This window comes from Bos indicus, chromosome 20, assembly GCF_029378745.1.
Source record: "Bos indicus isolate NIAB-ARS_2022 breed Sahiwal x Tharparkar chromosome 20, NIAB-ARS_B.indTharparkar_mat_pri_1.0, whole genome shotgun sequence".
In the NCBI taxonomy this organism is placed as follows: Eukaryota; Metazoa; Chordata; class Mammalia; order Artiodactyla; family Bovidae; genus Bos; species Bos indicus.
In genome coordinates this window covers 61,347,298-61,364,558 of record NC_091779.1, presented here as the reverse complement: position 1 = coordinate 61,364,558, position 17,261 = coordinate 61,347,298, and the positions used below count along the sequence as shown (strand labels likewise).

Genomic DNA, 17,261 nt, shown 5'->3' with positions numbered 1-17,261 from the left:
CTTAAAGAACTGTAATTGTTAGGATAATACTTGATAATGTCAAAAGGAGGTACTGCTACTCCCCATTTGAAAAGGATTGTATTTAGTATTAGCTCAAAGAAGAACTAAAAAGGGTGACTTTTTATGGTTTACTATATTGTTTAATTTTTTTAATTGAAGTATACTTGATTTACAATGTTGTGTTAGTTTCAGGTATACATCAAAGTGATTCAGTTACACACACACACACATATATACATATATATTTATTTTTAGATTCTTCTCCCTAATAGGTTATTACAACATGTTAAGTATAGTACTCTGCTACACAGTAAGTCTTTGTTGGCTATCTGTTTTACATATAGTAGAAATGATGACTTTTTAAAATTAATTTTTGGTTTTTTAAAACAACATAAGCTTACTATTAAAAATTCAAACAGCACATACTTTGATAAAATAAAGGGTATTTCTTATTCCATATACCCTAACACCAATCCTACTCTCCCCTAATACTGTTGTATGTCCAAATCTAAATCACGCACCTTGACCTAGGTCTTGACTGACTATGTTGTTCCTAAGATATTTTGGCAAGAATGCTTTATGGGGAGGCCTGTGTTCCTGCCAGTGCAGACTGGATATTTTCTGTTGCCGGGACTGGTAACCACCATGGGGGTGTTATTCACCTGGAATGGGGTGTTCCTGGTGCCTGCAGATGTCAGCTCACTTTCATTTCTGTGAGGATGCTCCTGAATTCAGACAACTCTTGGCCCCCTACTTAGAGGTTCTATAATGTTTGTGAATGGGCTTCCCAAATGGTAAAGTGGCTTAGTGATAAAGAACCCACCTGACAACGCAGGAGACTTAAGAGACATGGGTTTGATTACTGGGTCAAGAAGATCCCCTGGAAGAGGGCATGGCAACCCACTCCAGTATTCTTGCCTGGAGAATCCCATGGACAGAGGGGCCTGGAGGTCTACAGTCTAGAGGGTTGCAAAGAGTTGGACATGACTGAAGTGACTCAGCACACACACAGTGTTTGTAAATGAATCATTCAGGTATCTTCTGACACTGAAAACTGAAGAAGAGCATTAAAAGCCAGGCTGGCAGTCTCTCTTTTAAGAAAATTATTTTCCCAGATGATAACATCTCATACATTAGTTCCGAGCTATCTCTCTTCCATATCGATTGCCTTCTTTTTTCTTGCTTTTATGTATTTTTTTTCTCTTCTGCTTTATTCCCTCATACCAGGTCTCTATATTCCTGCACTATTATTCTTCTTGAGGCTTCTAATGTGGTTTCATTTCAGGAAATGGCTTTATTTTTTCCTATTTTTTTTCATGAGCATTGCCAGTTTATTGTTATTCTTTCCACATCTTTTTTGTCTTATCATCATCTCTTTGATTTCACTTTCCCCTCATGATTTTAAATGTCTTCAGGCTTTAAAAAAAGAATATGGCTAATTTTCTCTTAAGCTTTCTGGGGGTAATTTTATCTTCTGGAATGATACTTTCTCTGCTTTTTGTATATCACTGTGTTACTTTCTTCTCTTTCTAATTTGTTACTTTAAAAAACAGGGTTAACCCACTGTCTTATATTTAAACCCTTTACTTTATTACTTATTTTTCAATTATGACAACCTTATCTTGGCCTAACTTCTGCTTACTAACTGATTGGGAAGGAGAAAGTGCAGAGTATGAAGGAAGTGAAAACAAAAAATGCAGTTCTTGAAACACCCCCCTCAAGTTGATTCTCTCTTGTTAGAGCTTGTCCTCTACGGGGCTTTTTGTCTCTCCCATCCCCCACCATGTCTTCAGGACTCTGTGTTCCAGTGAAGGATGCTGAGTCCTGACACTTCCTTTCTTCCATCCATCTTTCCCTCCTTCCTACTTTTTTTAGAATGAAATTTGCATACAGAATGAAATCTGAAAAGCAGTTTCTAAACTCTGCATACCTTCTTTATGTGAGTTTGTGGCTGATTCTGTCTAGCATTATTGTACGTGGAATTGTATTCCTATTTTTTTTGTTGTTGTATTCTTGGTTGATCTTAGTGTTCTCTGAAGAAAGCAGAATTGTGGACATCATGGAATATCCATTCTAATGGTTTAAAACTTGATCTAAAAAAGCACAAATACTTGGTTTCCATAAAATTCAACAGTCATTTATAGTTTAAGAAACCAGCTTTGCAAACTAGGCATGGAGAATGGTCCCCTCCATTTGATAATGAAAACAATTACAATAAGAATTAAATATTAAAAACTTCTCCTTAACCATGAATGAAAAATCATTCACTGCTACCACTATGCTTCCTAACACCATACTGGGGATCTTCAGTGATAGAGTAAAAATAAAAAGGAAACGTACAAAAAACACCCATTTTCTTTATGTATATTGTATGCATGTTAGTAGCTCAGCTGTGTCCGACTCTTTGCAACCCCACAGACAGTAGGCAGCCATTGTATTCTGTCCATGGGATTCTCCAGGCAAGAATACTGGAATAAGTAGCAATGTCACTTCTCCAGGGGATCTTCCTGACCCAGGGATCAAACCTGAGTCTCCTGCATTGCGGGTGGATACTTTACCATCTGAGTCATCAGTGAAGACCTTATGTATACTAGCAATAAAGAAATTAAAGCTACTGCTTTAATTTTTATCATATTTACATTATAGAAAAGCATCCAATAACTTGGACTATATCTATGAAAGGGGCAAAAGACCTCTACACTAAACACTAGACAATGTAAGCAGCTCCTTTGCCTCTTTTCTGTTTGTTCATCCCTGTTTTCCTCAGACCTTCATTATGAAGATGAGGTAGGGGGTTCAGGGTGGGGAACACGTATACACCCGTGGCGGATGCATGTTGATGTATGGCAAAACCAATACAATATTGTAAAGTAATTAGCCTCTAATTAAAAAAAAATAAATTTAAATTAAAAAAAAAATAAAATCACACCAAAAAAAAAAAAAAAAGATGAGATCACTAGGTGACATTTAAACTCTGAGAGATAGTGAAGGACAGGGAAGCCTGGAGTGCTGCAGTCCATGGGGCTGGAAAGTCAGACATGACTGAGCGACTAAACAACAACCAAGGCAACATTTAACCTAGCTCCTCATTTTCGCTTTACTCAACATACACAATGCCTTGCTTAACCTGTTGATTCCCTTCTTTCACTAGAAGGAAGAAGAGTGATGAATGTCTGACTCTACACCCCCAGCTTCCGCTTATTCAATTTTCAGGCAGACCATGCAGGCAAGAAAGCATCCAAGGAAGATCAGGAGAAGTCAGCAGGTTGGCATGCAGTGCAAAGTGATGAAGAATCTGACCTCCTCCTTTAATGATTAACTGAGATTGTTTCCCCTTTTTTCACTTTAAAAATTGTCATGGCTAGCTAAGCACAATCTTCAGAGTTGGTTGCTGGACATGAGTCCATCTTCTCCCTAGATTGCCAGCTTTTCTGAATAAACCATCTTTCCTGTCTACTGCCCCTGCCCCTTCGATTATTGGTTTTTGAGCAGCAAGCAGCCTAACCTGACTTGGCAACAACAACCTATTGAAATTAAAGCTGACCTAAATGATTGGAGGGAAATGTTTATGGACCAAAAGATAAAATATTGTAAAGATTCCAGTCTCCTTAGGTTAATTGATAGAGTTAACACAATTCCAATCCAAACCGCAGCATCCTTTTTTTTTTTTTTTTCCAGGCATGGGAGAGGCTGAGACAAGGGATAGTGGATTGTAAAAGGTATATGAAAATGCATGTGGCCAAGAAAAGCAAGAAGTCTTGAAAAAAAGAAACAAACCCAGAAGGCTGAAACTAACAGATAAGAAAGCACATTACAAAGCGGTGGCAATTAAGACCATGAGGTATCCATGTAAGGAGAGACAGAACAGTGAAACGAGATCATCTGGATACCAAGCTACACACATATCTAATTTATGAGGCTGATGACATTCGTGCAGTGGAAAAGATGATGCTTTCCTCTGGATATCCGTACTGTGAAAAAATGCGCCTTGATCCCCATCTCAAAAATATGCAAAAATCAATTCCATATAAAGTGCTGGTCTAGATATGAAAGATTAAACAATAAAGTTCTGAAAGTAAAATATAGAACACATGCATGATGTTACAGTAGCCAAGGCTTTCTCATGCAGGATAAAAAAAATGCTAATAAAACAAGTAAAAATGTTATAAGTTGGACCATATTAATTGGGGAATTCATTTTATCAAAGATTCCACTAAAAAGGTGAAGGAGCAGTAGTGGAAGAATATTCTGTGTATGTGTGTATTTGTATATATGTATATATACTTCAAAATACTTGGACAAGCACTTTATAAAACAGGTTATGCACACAGCCAATAAACAAATGAAAAGATGAACAACTTCCTTTCATTACTCACAAGGCAAGGAACATACAGATTTAAACTTTCTTAGGATATCAATGCATATCAGAAGGGTTATGATAAAAAAGGGGGAGAAGAGAAAAATACCAAATATTGGCAAATAACTGGGTGTTACCATAACTTTCATAGACTGTGAATGGGAATATAAAATGGAAAAAGAAATTTCATGTCTTTCCATCTCTTTTAAAAGTCTTTTATGCATATTTTATGTCCCAGAAATCCTGCTCTCAGGTATAGATTCAACATAAACATGTATAAACATGTCTTCTGATGAAGACATCACCTAGAACACTCATATCTGTAGTATTCATATCAGCCCCCACTGGACACTACTGAAATGCCCAATTGTGAGAATGGGTTTAGCACGGTACATGTACACCATCAAATGCTATTCAGCAAAGAAAATAAAACAATAACCAAATGCAGTATTGTGGTCAAGTGTTAGACACATAATCTTGAGCAAGTTTTACCTGATGGCATACACTCGTTTTTGTATGTATGTTATACTTAAACAGTAAAACCCTACATTATTTTCTGTCCCAGATTTTTGAACGTTGTAAGAGGCATGCATGTGAACAGAACATTATTTCTGTTCTAACATGCTTGATTTTGTTTAAATCCCACTTCATTTCTTGAAGTTTCCAGGAATAGCCTTATAAATTTTGTTTTAAAAGAAAAGATTTTTAAATCTTACAAAACAAAAGTAGAACCAAAGGATGAAGGACTCACTATTTTGCGTGGTATAATCCATTTAAAAATAATTCACTATATTGTGGTCCTTTTAGGCAAATAATCCAATTTCTCAGACCAGATAAAAAGAAACTGCAATTTAGTATCCTGACTATTTTTATATACTGACAACAGGGTAGAAGAGGCACTAATACGAGAATGGTTTAACATAAATAAGTGACAGACTTTGTAGTGATTTTAAAATAAGTTTAAAATGAATAGTTTACTTTTTTTTTTTTTATTTTGATAAAACCTGGTTTTTCCATGAGACGTTTTTAAAGACTCTTCCAGTAATTTGGGCTGTTCATTTTCTAAGAATCAGCATTCCAGTGGAAAACTCTAATTCTATTTATTATCCCTCCAGACTCTAAGGTATAAAATTACACATGATTGACAGCCAAATTACTGAGCTGGCCTTCTGAGGGGCATGGTGAAGCTCCAGCACAAAGATTCTTTTGCAATTAAATGGTTGCAAGGAGTCATATTTTTAGAGCCAGTTCAGCATTTCATTTGCAGTCTGCAGTTATCTCTGCTGTCCATGACCAGAATGGATGGCAGGACGTGGGAGAGGAAAGAAAGGAAGAAAAGAAAGGAAGGAAGTCAAACAAACCACGCTGGCCTTTTGCCCAGGGCCCTGGTCGTGACAGCGGCTCAAATAAAACCGAAACCTCCATGCCTCCTGCTACTACTAAACCCGGGTGACCTGTTGCAGGACACCCTCGGAAGTAGGACCCTCTGTACTTGGAGGCTGGACATACGCACCTTCACACACCTGCTCCTACTTGGGCACTGATGTAAATTTGAACCCTCTAACTGGGAGTGCAGGCTCTATATACTGAATCCCATTCATAAAACATATTTTGGTGCTCATTTGCCCTACTGGGATAAATACCTTTTATTTGAAACCTTTCATCCTGGGCAGGATATTCCTCTTCCTTCACTCTATGCCTTCAATTAAAGTTCATGTAAAAGATCTCAAACTGAAGACAAAGGATTTCAGGGCTCTCCTCTGGCATCATAATTAGTTCACTGTATTCACTCTTGGTTTCTTACACAGGATGTATATCGGCCATCCAGTTACAGCTTAGCAAATCCCTGGCATCCTTGATGATGCAGACTGTCAATTCATGAAATTCATATACATTTATATTTTGGGCATAAACAAAGCTTAAAGACAGGGATCTCCAGTTACGGAATGTATGACTGCAAAGAGTGCAAGCAAATGAATTTAGAACACAGTTTTTAGTACATTCGTCCATTAGAGGTAGAAATATATCTGCTGCATATACTACTCCTAAAATGCTACAAGTCAACAGTTTTACAATGAGTATATATATATGCACTTTCCAAGTACTACTGATAACAAATGCAGAATTATTCATTTTCAAGTCATCTCTCTGTCTCTCACACAAGCCTGCACAATCACACACGTGTGCCCACACACACACACACACATACACGTTTTTTTGGCAGAATGATGCAACATTTTAAATTACAAAGGAGAATTTTCCTATGGCAGAACTCAGATGGAAAGGGTCTTATTTTACCCTTTTTCATAATTCAAGCATGTATCTGAGGCACTATCTAAGAAGTAACTCAATTTATCTGGCTACTAAGATTATTGTATCTTAATCTCTTAGTATTAAAAGTAGCATTTGTTTCGATTTTTTACATAATTAGCTCATGCCTTTACTTGATATTCTTGAACATTTCTGTAAAGTGGTGATCATGAATAATACTCTGTCAAAACAGAGTGGGCACTGTTCCTTTGGCCGGAGTTAGGTATTATGTCACTGCCCTAGGCCGAGGCACCTCAGGAATACCAATGAGAGAACGCACATGACTAAGCATTTTAAGTTCTTCCCACAATGTGTTTGGCTAAGACACATGCCAAGGAGAATACTTTAAAAGTATTTCTTGGACAAATTCATAGAAAAGTACAACTTTCCAAAACTCGACCAGGAAGAAATAGAAAATCTTAACAGACCCATCACAAGCATGGAAATTGAAACTGTAATCAAAAATCTTCCAGCAAACAAAAGCCCCGGTCCAGACGGCTTCACAGCTGAATTCTACCAAAAATTTAGAGAAGAGCTAACACCTATCCTGCTCAAACTCTTCCAGAAAATTGCAGAGGAAGGTAAACTTCCAAACTCATTCTATGAGGCCACCATCACCCTAATACCAAAACCTGACAAAGATCCCACAAAAAAAGAAAACTACAGGCCAATATCACTGATGAACATAGATGCAAAAATCCTTAACAAAATTCTAGCAATCAGAATCCAACAACACATTAAAAAGATCATACACCATGATCAAGTGGGCTTTATCCCAGGGATGCAAGGATTCTTCAATATCCGCAAATCAATCAATGTAATACACCACATTAACAAATTGAAAAATAAAAACCATATGATTATCTCAATAGATGCAGAGAAAGCCTTTGACAAAATTCAACATCCATTTATGATAAAAACTCTCCAGAAAGCAGGAATAGAAGGAACATACCTCAACATAATAAAAGCTATATATGACAAACCCACAGCAAACATTATCCTCAATGGGGAAAAATTGAAAGCATTTCCTCTAAAGTCAGGAACAAGACAAGGGTGCCCACTTTCACCATTACTATTCAACATAGTTTTGGAAGTTTTGGCCACAGCAATCAGAGCAGAAAAAGAAATAAAAGGAATCCAAATTGGAAAAGAAGAAGTAAAACTCTCACTATTTGCAGATGACATGATCCTCTACATAGAAAACCCTAAAGAGTCCACCAGAAAATTACTAGAAATAATCAATGACTACAGTAAAGTTGCAGGATATAAAATCAACACACAGAAATCCCTTGCATTCCTATACACTAATAATGAGAAAACAGAAAGAGAAATTAAGGAAACAATTCCATTCACCATTGCAACGGAAAGAATAAAATACTTAGGAATATATCTACCTAAAGAAACTAAAGACCTATATATAGAAAACTATAAAACACTGGTGAAAGAAATCAAAGAGGACACTAATAGATGGAGAAATATACCATGTTCATGGATTGGAAGAATCAATATAGTGAAAATGAGTATACTACCCAAAGCAATTTATAGATTCAACGCAATCCCTATCAAGCTACCAACAGTATTCTTCACAGAGCTAGAACAAATAATTTCACAATTTGTATGGAAATACAAAAAACCTCGAATAGCCAAAGCGATCTTGAGAAAGAAGAATGGAACTGGAGGAATCAACTTACCTGACTTCAGGCTCTACTACAAAGCCACAGTTATCAAGACAGTATGGTACTGGCACAAAGACAGAAATATTGATCAATGGAATAAAATAGAAAGCCCAGAGATAAATCCACGCACATATGGACACCTTATCTTCGACAAAGGAGGCAAGAATATACAATGGATTAAAGACAATCTCTTTAACAAGTGGTGCTGGGAAATCTGGTCAACCACTTGTAAAAGAATGAAACTGGACCACTTTCTAACACCATACACAAAAATAAACTCAAAATGGATTAAAGATCTAAACGTAAGACCAGAAACTATAAAACTCCTAGAGGAGAACATAGGCAAAACACTCTCCGACATACATCACAGCAGGATCCTCTATGACCCACCTCCCAGAATATTGGAAATAAAAGCAAAAATAAACAAATGGGACCTAATTAACCTTAAAAGCTTCTGCACATCAAAGGAAACTATTAGCAAGGTGAAAAGACAGTCTTCAGAATGGGAGAAAATAATAGCAAATGAAGCAACCGACAAACAACTAATCTCAAAAATATACAAGCAACTCCTACAGCTCAACTCCAGAAAAATAAACGACCCAATCAAAAAATGGGCCAAAGAACTAAATAGACATTTCTCCAAAAAAGACATACAGATGGCTAACAAACACATGAAAAGATGCTCAACATCACTCATTATCAGAGAAATGCAAATCAAAACCACTATGAGGTACCATTTCACACCAGTCAGAATGGCTGCGATCCAAAAGTCTACAAATAATAAATGCTGGAGAGGGTGTGGAGAAAAGGGAACCCTCTTACACTGTTGGTGGGAATGCAAACTAGTACAGCCACTATGGAGAACAGTGTGGAGATTCCTTAAAAAACTGGAAATAGAACTGCCTTATGATCCAGCAACCCCACTGCTGGGCATACACACTGAGGAAACCAGAAGGGAAAGAGACACGTGTACCCCAATGTTCATCGCAGCACTGTTTATAATAGCCAAGACGTGGAAGCAACCTAGATGTCCATCAGCAGATGAATGGATAAGAAAGCTGTGGTACATATACACAATGGAGTATTACTCAGCCATTAAAAAGAATACATTTGAATCAGTTCTAATGAGGTGGATGAAACTGGAGCCTATTATACAGAGTGAAGTAAGCCAGAAGGAAAAACATAAATACAATATACTAACGCATATATATGGAATTTAGAAAGATGGTAACAATAACCCGGTGTACGAGACAGCAAAAGGGACACTGATGTATAGAACAGTCTTATGGACTCTGTGGGAGAGGGAGAGGGTGGGAAGATGTGGGAGAATGGCAGTGAAACATGTAAAATATCATGTAGGAAACGAGTTGCCAGTCCAGGTTCGATGCATGATGCTGGATGCTTGGGGCTGGTGCACTGGGACGGCCCAGAGGGATGGTATGGGGAGGGAAGAGGGAGGAGGGTTCGGGATGGGGAACACATGTATACCTGTGGCGGATTCATTTTGATATTTGGCAAAACTAATACAATTATGTAAAGTTTAAAAAATAAAATAAAATTGGAAGAATAAAAAAAAAAAAAAAAGAAAGAAAAAAAAAAAATAAATAAAAGAGAGAAAAAAAAATAAATAAATAAAAGTATTTCTTTGCAAAAAAGACTAAAGATCAAAGAAATCAGAAGGCAGCATTTAAAACAAACATGAGTCAATTCTTAAAAACATGCATTTCAATACACCAAGTCATAACTCTATGAATATTTTGGTATAATTATTCCCTGTAGAAGACATTCTCCTTGGTATTAGCATGATATCTTACATTTAGCCTGGAACATTCTGTCCTCTCACTTTTGAGATTTAACTGTGTCTTGGGAAGTTAAACACAGAGGATACTGGCTACCGGCACGTCTGTCATGAAGACGGGGGTGGGGATTACACAGGGACGAACAGGCTGAATACGTCAGACATTCCTGTAACTCTGGGACTCAAGTATTCTTGTGCTTTATGTTTGGTTTTTCTCAGCAGTGTTTTTGTTTTTGTTTTGTTTTGTTTTGTTTTAAACTTAGAACAGTATTTAAATATTTGGTCAACAGTCTTTCATGAATTATAATATATTTGTTCTATTTCGTTTTGGGTGCCTGACAATAATCTCTAACTTCCCTCTTTGTCCTGTGGTGGGGTTGGATGTGTGTGGACTCTGCAGAAAATGTAAGACTCTACAGTTTTGTCTTTTTTTCTAATTGAAGGATAATTGCTTTACAGAATTTTGCTGTTTCCTCAACATGAATCAGCCATAGGTATACATATGCCCCCTCCCTTTTGAACCTCCCTCCCATCTCCCTCCCCATCCCACCCCTCTAGGTTGAAACACAGCCCCTGTTTGAGTTTCCTGAGCCACACAGCAAATTCCCATTGGCTACCTATTTTACATATGGTAATGTAAGTTTCCATGTTACTCTTTCCATACATCTAACTCTTTCCTCCCCTTTTCCCATGTCCATAAGTCTATTCTCTCTGTCTATTTCTCCACTGTTACCCTGTAAATAAATTCTTCAGTACCATTTTTCTAGATTCCATATATAAGTGTAACACTGTATATTAAACATGTATGAATTACTACAGGATCAGTGCCTTATCATTTGTTGATATATTACATTCTCTTTTGAGAATTTTGAAGAATTTTCTACAAGGTGTTTTGAATACACTTCTATTCACGAACATTGCCCAAACACAGGTATACAAAAACGGAGGTGTTTCACAGTATGATGCAGCTTAAGTTGATTCTAGAATTGATACTGCATATCTGAAATAAGTGTGTATTAGAATGCCTACAGGCTAAGGTTATAGCTCTTTAAAGCTCCTAAATACTGAGGTTGGTCTCTTTGTAAGTGTAGCCCATCCAAAATGAAATGATTCCCTGGCATTTTCAAAATTTCTCAGGTCATCCAATGGACTCCATGAAATATTAAGGTTCATTCAGCTCTGTAGATTTGTGCTGTGTTCCCTGTATCTTGCTATAAATTCCCAATTTGGCCTCCACCAATCCCTTGCTTCCCTTACTTCCCTTAATTCACAAGCATGCTCTCTGGACAGGGGCATGTTTGAAAAAATAATGAAGATGGGAAGAGCTGGCATTTTATTGGGTCAGTAACTCAGAACTGGATACCAAGGAAAACTCACTTCGCACACACCCGAAACTGCCTCTGTCCTCATCCTCACGGGATAAGGAACAGCTGTCTCTTTCACTGTATTACTGAAACACAGAATGGAATTTTACCACTGTTTCTGCACACATTTAAATGGAACAAGTTAAATTTTCATTTTATCAGTGAGAAAAGAGATTCAGGAAGATTAAAAAATTTGCCTCAAATCACATAGATTTTATGTAGTGAAACTTTATGAGAACTTGAGCAGTTTGACTTCAGAACGGGTGTTCTTAACCACTAGGATATTTATCATGGACAATGGTTTGTCTCCTGGAGTTGTGCCTCAAAACCACAGTTGCACCATGTATTTATGGGGTGTCCAGAGCAATGAAGAATCAGATTGTCCACTTGCCTACCTCTTACCAAGGAAGAAGGCTCTGATGAGGAGAAATTCCAGCCCTGTAAGAATCAGCCATCGTGGCTTCCCCATTGGCTCAGCGGGTAAAGAATCCGCCTGCAATGCAGGAGACACAGGATATGCTGGTTTGAGCCCTGGGTTGGGAGGATGCCCTGGAGGAGGGCATTCTTGTCTGGAGAATCCCATGGATGGAGAAGCCTGGTGAGCTACAGTCCAGAGGGTCGCAAAGGTCAGACATGGCTGATCGACTGGGTACAACACAAGAATCAGCCACGTTCCCAAAGGAGTGAGCGCCCAAGGGCTGCCCTCGATCCAGTTGACCTACTGAGTAATCGTTACCAACCAGGATTTTTGCCAACCATTTTAAAGGTCACTAAGGCCAATGTTGTACACAGAAATCTGAAGATCCTTTTTCTACTTACATTTGAATGACTTATCTGAACTTCTTTAAATGAAAGGAAACATATTTCACTTTCTCCTCTATTAGCCTCCTAGGGGAATGTTTACAAGATGAGGGAAGAGAGGGGATGTCTATCTCTTACAGTCTTATGTGGATTGAAGACCAAGAGTGGAACAAAAGCATATATTTAGTCATCACAAAATTTACCAGAAGTATAGGACTTAACCAAAAAAAATTATCAATAAAGGCAAGTGTAAAATGTTAACATTCATTAAAGCTAATATTCACTAAGGACTGGCTTATAAACACCAAAAGTAAGTACAGTGCCCATGCACTCAGTTGCTTACTTGTGTTGGACTCTTTGTGACCCCATGGGCTGTAGCCTGCCAGGCTCCTCTGTCCATGGAATTCTCCAGGCAAGAACACTGAAGTGGGTGAAGAACACCGAAGATTCCCTTCTCCAGGGAATCTTCCCCATTAGGGATCAAACCTGCATCTCCTGCATTGGCAGGCAGATTCTTTACTACTGTGCTACCTGGGAAGCCCAAGCAATATTTGGGGTACCTTAAAAAACTATAAAAATCTATGTATAATATGAATTTTTGGGGCTTCCCTGGTAGCTCAGCTGGTACAGAATCCACCTGCAATGCAGGAGACCCCCAGTTCAGTTGCTGGGTCAGGAAGATCACCTGGGGGAGGGTTAGGCTACCCACTCCCAGTATTCTTGGGCTTTCCGGATGGCTCAGCAGGGAAAGAATCTGCCTGCAATGCAGGAGACCTGGGTTTGATCCTGAGTTGGGAAGCTCCCCTAGAGGAGGGCATAGCAACCCACTCTAGTATTCTTGTTTGGAGAATGCCCACAGACAGAGGAGCCTGGTGGGCTACAGTGCATGGGGTCGCAAAGAGTCGGACACGACTGAGCAACTAAGCACAGAACATAAAATGTACCAACTTCCCTGGTAGCTCAGATGGTATAAAATCTGCCTGCAATACAGGAGACCTGCATTCATTTCCTGGATTGGGAAGATCTCCTGGAGAAGGGAATGGCAACCCACCCTAGTATTCTTGCCTAGAGAATTCTATGGACAGACCACGGGTTCACAAAGAGTCAGACAAGACTGAGAGACTCACACTTCACATTTTTTACATGTATATTAAGTACATTTATTTTTAAAAAATAACTAATTAATTATTTTTGGTTGCTCGGGGCCTTTGTTGCTGCAGCCGGGCTTTCTCTAATTGCAGCAAACAGGGGTTACTGTCCAGTGGTAGGTGGGCTTCTCACTGCAGTGGCTTCTCGTTGTGGAGCAAGGGCTCTAGAGTGTGGCTCTGTAGTTGTGGAGCACGAACCTTCCCACACTAGGGACTGAGCCCATGTTCCCTGCACTGCAGGTGGATTCCTAGCCACTGGACCACTGGGGAAATCCTGTGCTTCATTTTTGAAAGTTGAAAAAATATGTCAGCAATTAAAACAATATACGTGCATATCATTTAAAGTGAAGACCTGCGTAGGAGATTATATTTCAAAATGACTGGGCAGCGTGCTTTCAGACAATGATGCTGGTAATGAAAGGTTTGATCTGGAGAGAAATGTCAGCAATTAGCTTCACAATAGCAGCCCAGAAGCTGAAGGGAATGAGAGTTTTGGTGATAAAAATGCAACAGGAACAACACTATGAAGGTTTCCATGAGGGCCTGTCTACTGGTGAGATTGAAAGCTCAAATATGAATGGCTGAATTAAATGAAAAGAATGTAAAGAATTCTAAATCTAACGAGTACTGTAATTTGGCTTATGTAAAGCAGCAAGGACATTTTTTTTTTTTGTAGGTGATATACTCATTTAGTAGTACTATACATGGATGTAGATATATTTCAGAATATCTCATCTCTGAAATGAAAAAATATGTGAATATGTATTTGCAGTGATAGATACATGAATAAGAGCATGCAAACATACATTTCACATACATATGTTGAACAACAAATGCTTGAAGTATCATAGGAATGTCAGTACCCCATATATTTTGTTTCTTCTTTCCATAGTATAATTTTCACCTTTTTTCTATTTGTGACCTAATTGAAATGATCAGATTCTACTTCTCTCCTTTTTGCACAGATTCTTTCTTCCAATACTATGGAAAATGGTACTTTGTATCTATTTTATTTTCTTCTGCAGAAAACTGCCTTGAAAGGAAGAGACATCATCGTAAGCCATAAATAATTGGAACCGATTTAATTCAGGCTATTAAAAATAAAATTTAGATCTCTAAATTCTAATGATGTGTGTTTAAAAATCTTGAGTCATTGTGGATTTATTAAAATTATTTTATTAGATGTAATTGTTGGTATTTAATTGTTCACCTCTCACAACTCATTAAGGGTTTAATAACTAATACTTTTCTAAATGAGAAGTATCATGATAAGTATATAAATATACATATTGCCTTATAGTTTACAAAATGGTTTTACCTAAATTATCATTATCATTCTGGATCATCTTCATATTCTTTCAATTATATATTAATATAAAAAACTGGAGAGGTTTTGTGAATTTATTAACAGAAAGCTAATTAGTATCAAAATTCTTATCTGGAAAGTTAAATAACCAAGCTAATAACAAAAAAAACATTCAGGCACAAACTAAAATATGTTAAGTACTTAGTGCTCATTAAAGAAAGTATTTGGACAGCACAATCCTTTAAAACAGTAGTGGATTCCCATCAACCACTATGGTCCCCCACCCAGCTCTTGAGAAGTTTTTGCCAAGTAGTGAAAAGTGACCTCCCTCCCCCACTAGCCTTTATTCCCAAGGCTCAGGCAGAGAGGAACATTTCTCCAAGAGTGTGTTAATTAAGTCCCTTAACAATAACGGGGTGTAAAGCAGTATAAGATTTTAATTTGTCTTTCTATGGAAATTCATGATAGGATATCTTTTTCATCTATTTTGTTATTGCAAAATACACCATCACAATAATTGAATTTTTAACACTGCAAATGGCTCATAACAACACCTTGTATCACCACTTCAATTCTAATTTTAACATAATTAGGACATTATAGGTAGAGAGATAGTAAAGCTATTTTTTTTTCATTGTCAGCACCAAGAATAACTCCATGATTTTTGTCATCTGGGAAGATTAAAGAAGCAACATGGATGAGTATTTCTTTTCAGACAAGTTCCCATAGACATGTGTCAGTCTGCATAATAAACACAATGACATTAGATAGCACTATTCAAATGCTTTCTTGGCAGTTACAGCGAGAAACAAGGGCGCTGCCCTTTGGCCACGGAGACCAGAGTGTCTCCTCCGGTGTCTGTCCGCTGACACACTGAGCCGGGGACATGAAGGGAATAACCCGACAACAGGCTGGTTTGGGAAAGAGAGAAAGCAAGAGACAGCTCCACTTGCTCTTGCTTTAAATATTAACAAACAAAACATCAACAATCTAGAATACTGCTTTTCATTTTTCAAGTTGATAATATTAATGTATAATGGTGGTTTGAGGCAATCTTTGTTCTAGAATTCTCCTGTGACACTGGTAGCCTAAAATCAATGAGGGGCTAAATCAAGGACAAAGTTATGAGATGATTTATGAAAATACTTTGATGACTATAATACAGATTAATCATTTGGTAAGTTAAAAGTATAGATGGATGCTTCTTGCATTTTTCTCTACCTTATTACAGAGTAAAGAGGTATTTAGAAGAAGGGCACTTCACAATGGGCATCTTAACATCTGAACAAACCAGCACTCTTGCCTGGAAAATCCCATGGATGGAGGAGCCTGATAGGCTACAGTCCATGGGGTCCAAGATTACCTGCCAATGTCTGTTTTGAAATAGATTGGATTCCCAAAGAAATCCATGGTTCACGGCTAATTACAGAGGTGCTGCATTCTACTTCATAATCATATGATTTAATTTTTTCTTCTTTTTATTACTTTTTATTGAAGCATAGTTCATTTGTTATGTCAGCAAACCTGGAAGACCCAGCCATGGCCGCAGGACTGGAAAAGGTCAATCCTCATCTCAATTCCCAAGGAGGACAGTACCAAAGAATGTGCTAACCATCAGACAACTGCACTCGTCTCCCATGCTAGTAAGGTCATGCTTAAAATCCTACCTGCTAGGCTTCAGCATTATGTGACCCCAAAAATTCCAGATGTCCAAGCTGGGTTTAGAAAAGGAAAAGGAAATAGAGATCAGATTCCAACATTTGTTGGACTACAGAGAAAGCAAGGGAAATTCAGAAAATCATCTATTCCTGTTTCATCAACTAAGCTAAAGTCTTTGACTGTGTGAATCATGACAAACTATGGAAAGTTCTTAAAGAGATGAGAATACCAGACCATCTTACCTGTCTCCTGAGAAACCTGTATGTGGGTCTAGAAGCAACAGTTAGAATGCTTTATGGAACTGATTGGTTCAAGATCAAGAAAGGAGTACGACAGGGCTGTCTGCTGACATCCTCTTTGTTTAACCTATATAGTGAGCGCATCATGAGAAATGCCGGTCTGGATGAGTTACAAGCTGGAATCAAGATAGGTGGGAGAAACATCAACAATCTCAGATACGCAGATGATATCACTCTAATGGCAGAAAAAAAGAGAGGAACTAAAGAGCCTCTTGATGAGGGTGAAGGAGGAGAGTGAAAGAACTGGCTTATGACTAAATATTGAAAAAAAACAAGATCATGGCATCTGGCCCCATTACTGCATGGCAAATAGAAGGCAAAAAGGTGGAAGTAGTGACAGATTTCCTCTTCTTGGGCTCCAAAATCACTGCAGATGGTGACTGTAGCCATGAAATCAGATGATTGCTCCTTGGCAGGAAAGCTATGACAAACCTAGACAGTGTGTTTGTTGAAAAGCAGAGACATTACTTGGCCAACAAAGGTCTGTATAGTCAAGGCTATGGCCTTCCCAGTGGTCACATACAGTTGTGAGAGCTGGACTGT

General features: G+C 38.0%; 1 protein-coding gene across 4 annotated transcripts in view; it reads right to left on the bottom strand.

Annotated features, from left to right (window-relative positions):
• The window catches only part of CTNND2 (catenin delta 2), a 1,111,183-nt gene that overhangs the window by 729,146 nt on the left and 364,776 nt on the right, over positions 1 to 17,261 (bottom strand). The gene's annotated exons all lie outside the window — the stretch shown is intronic.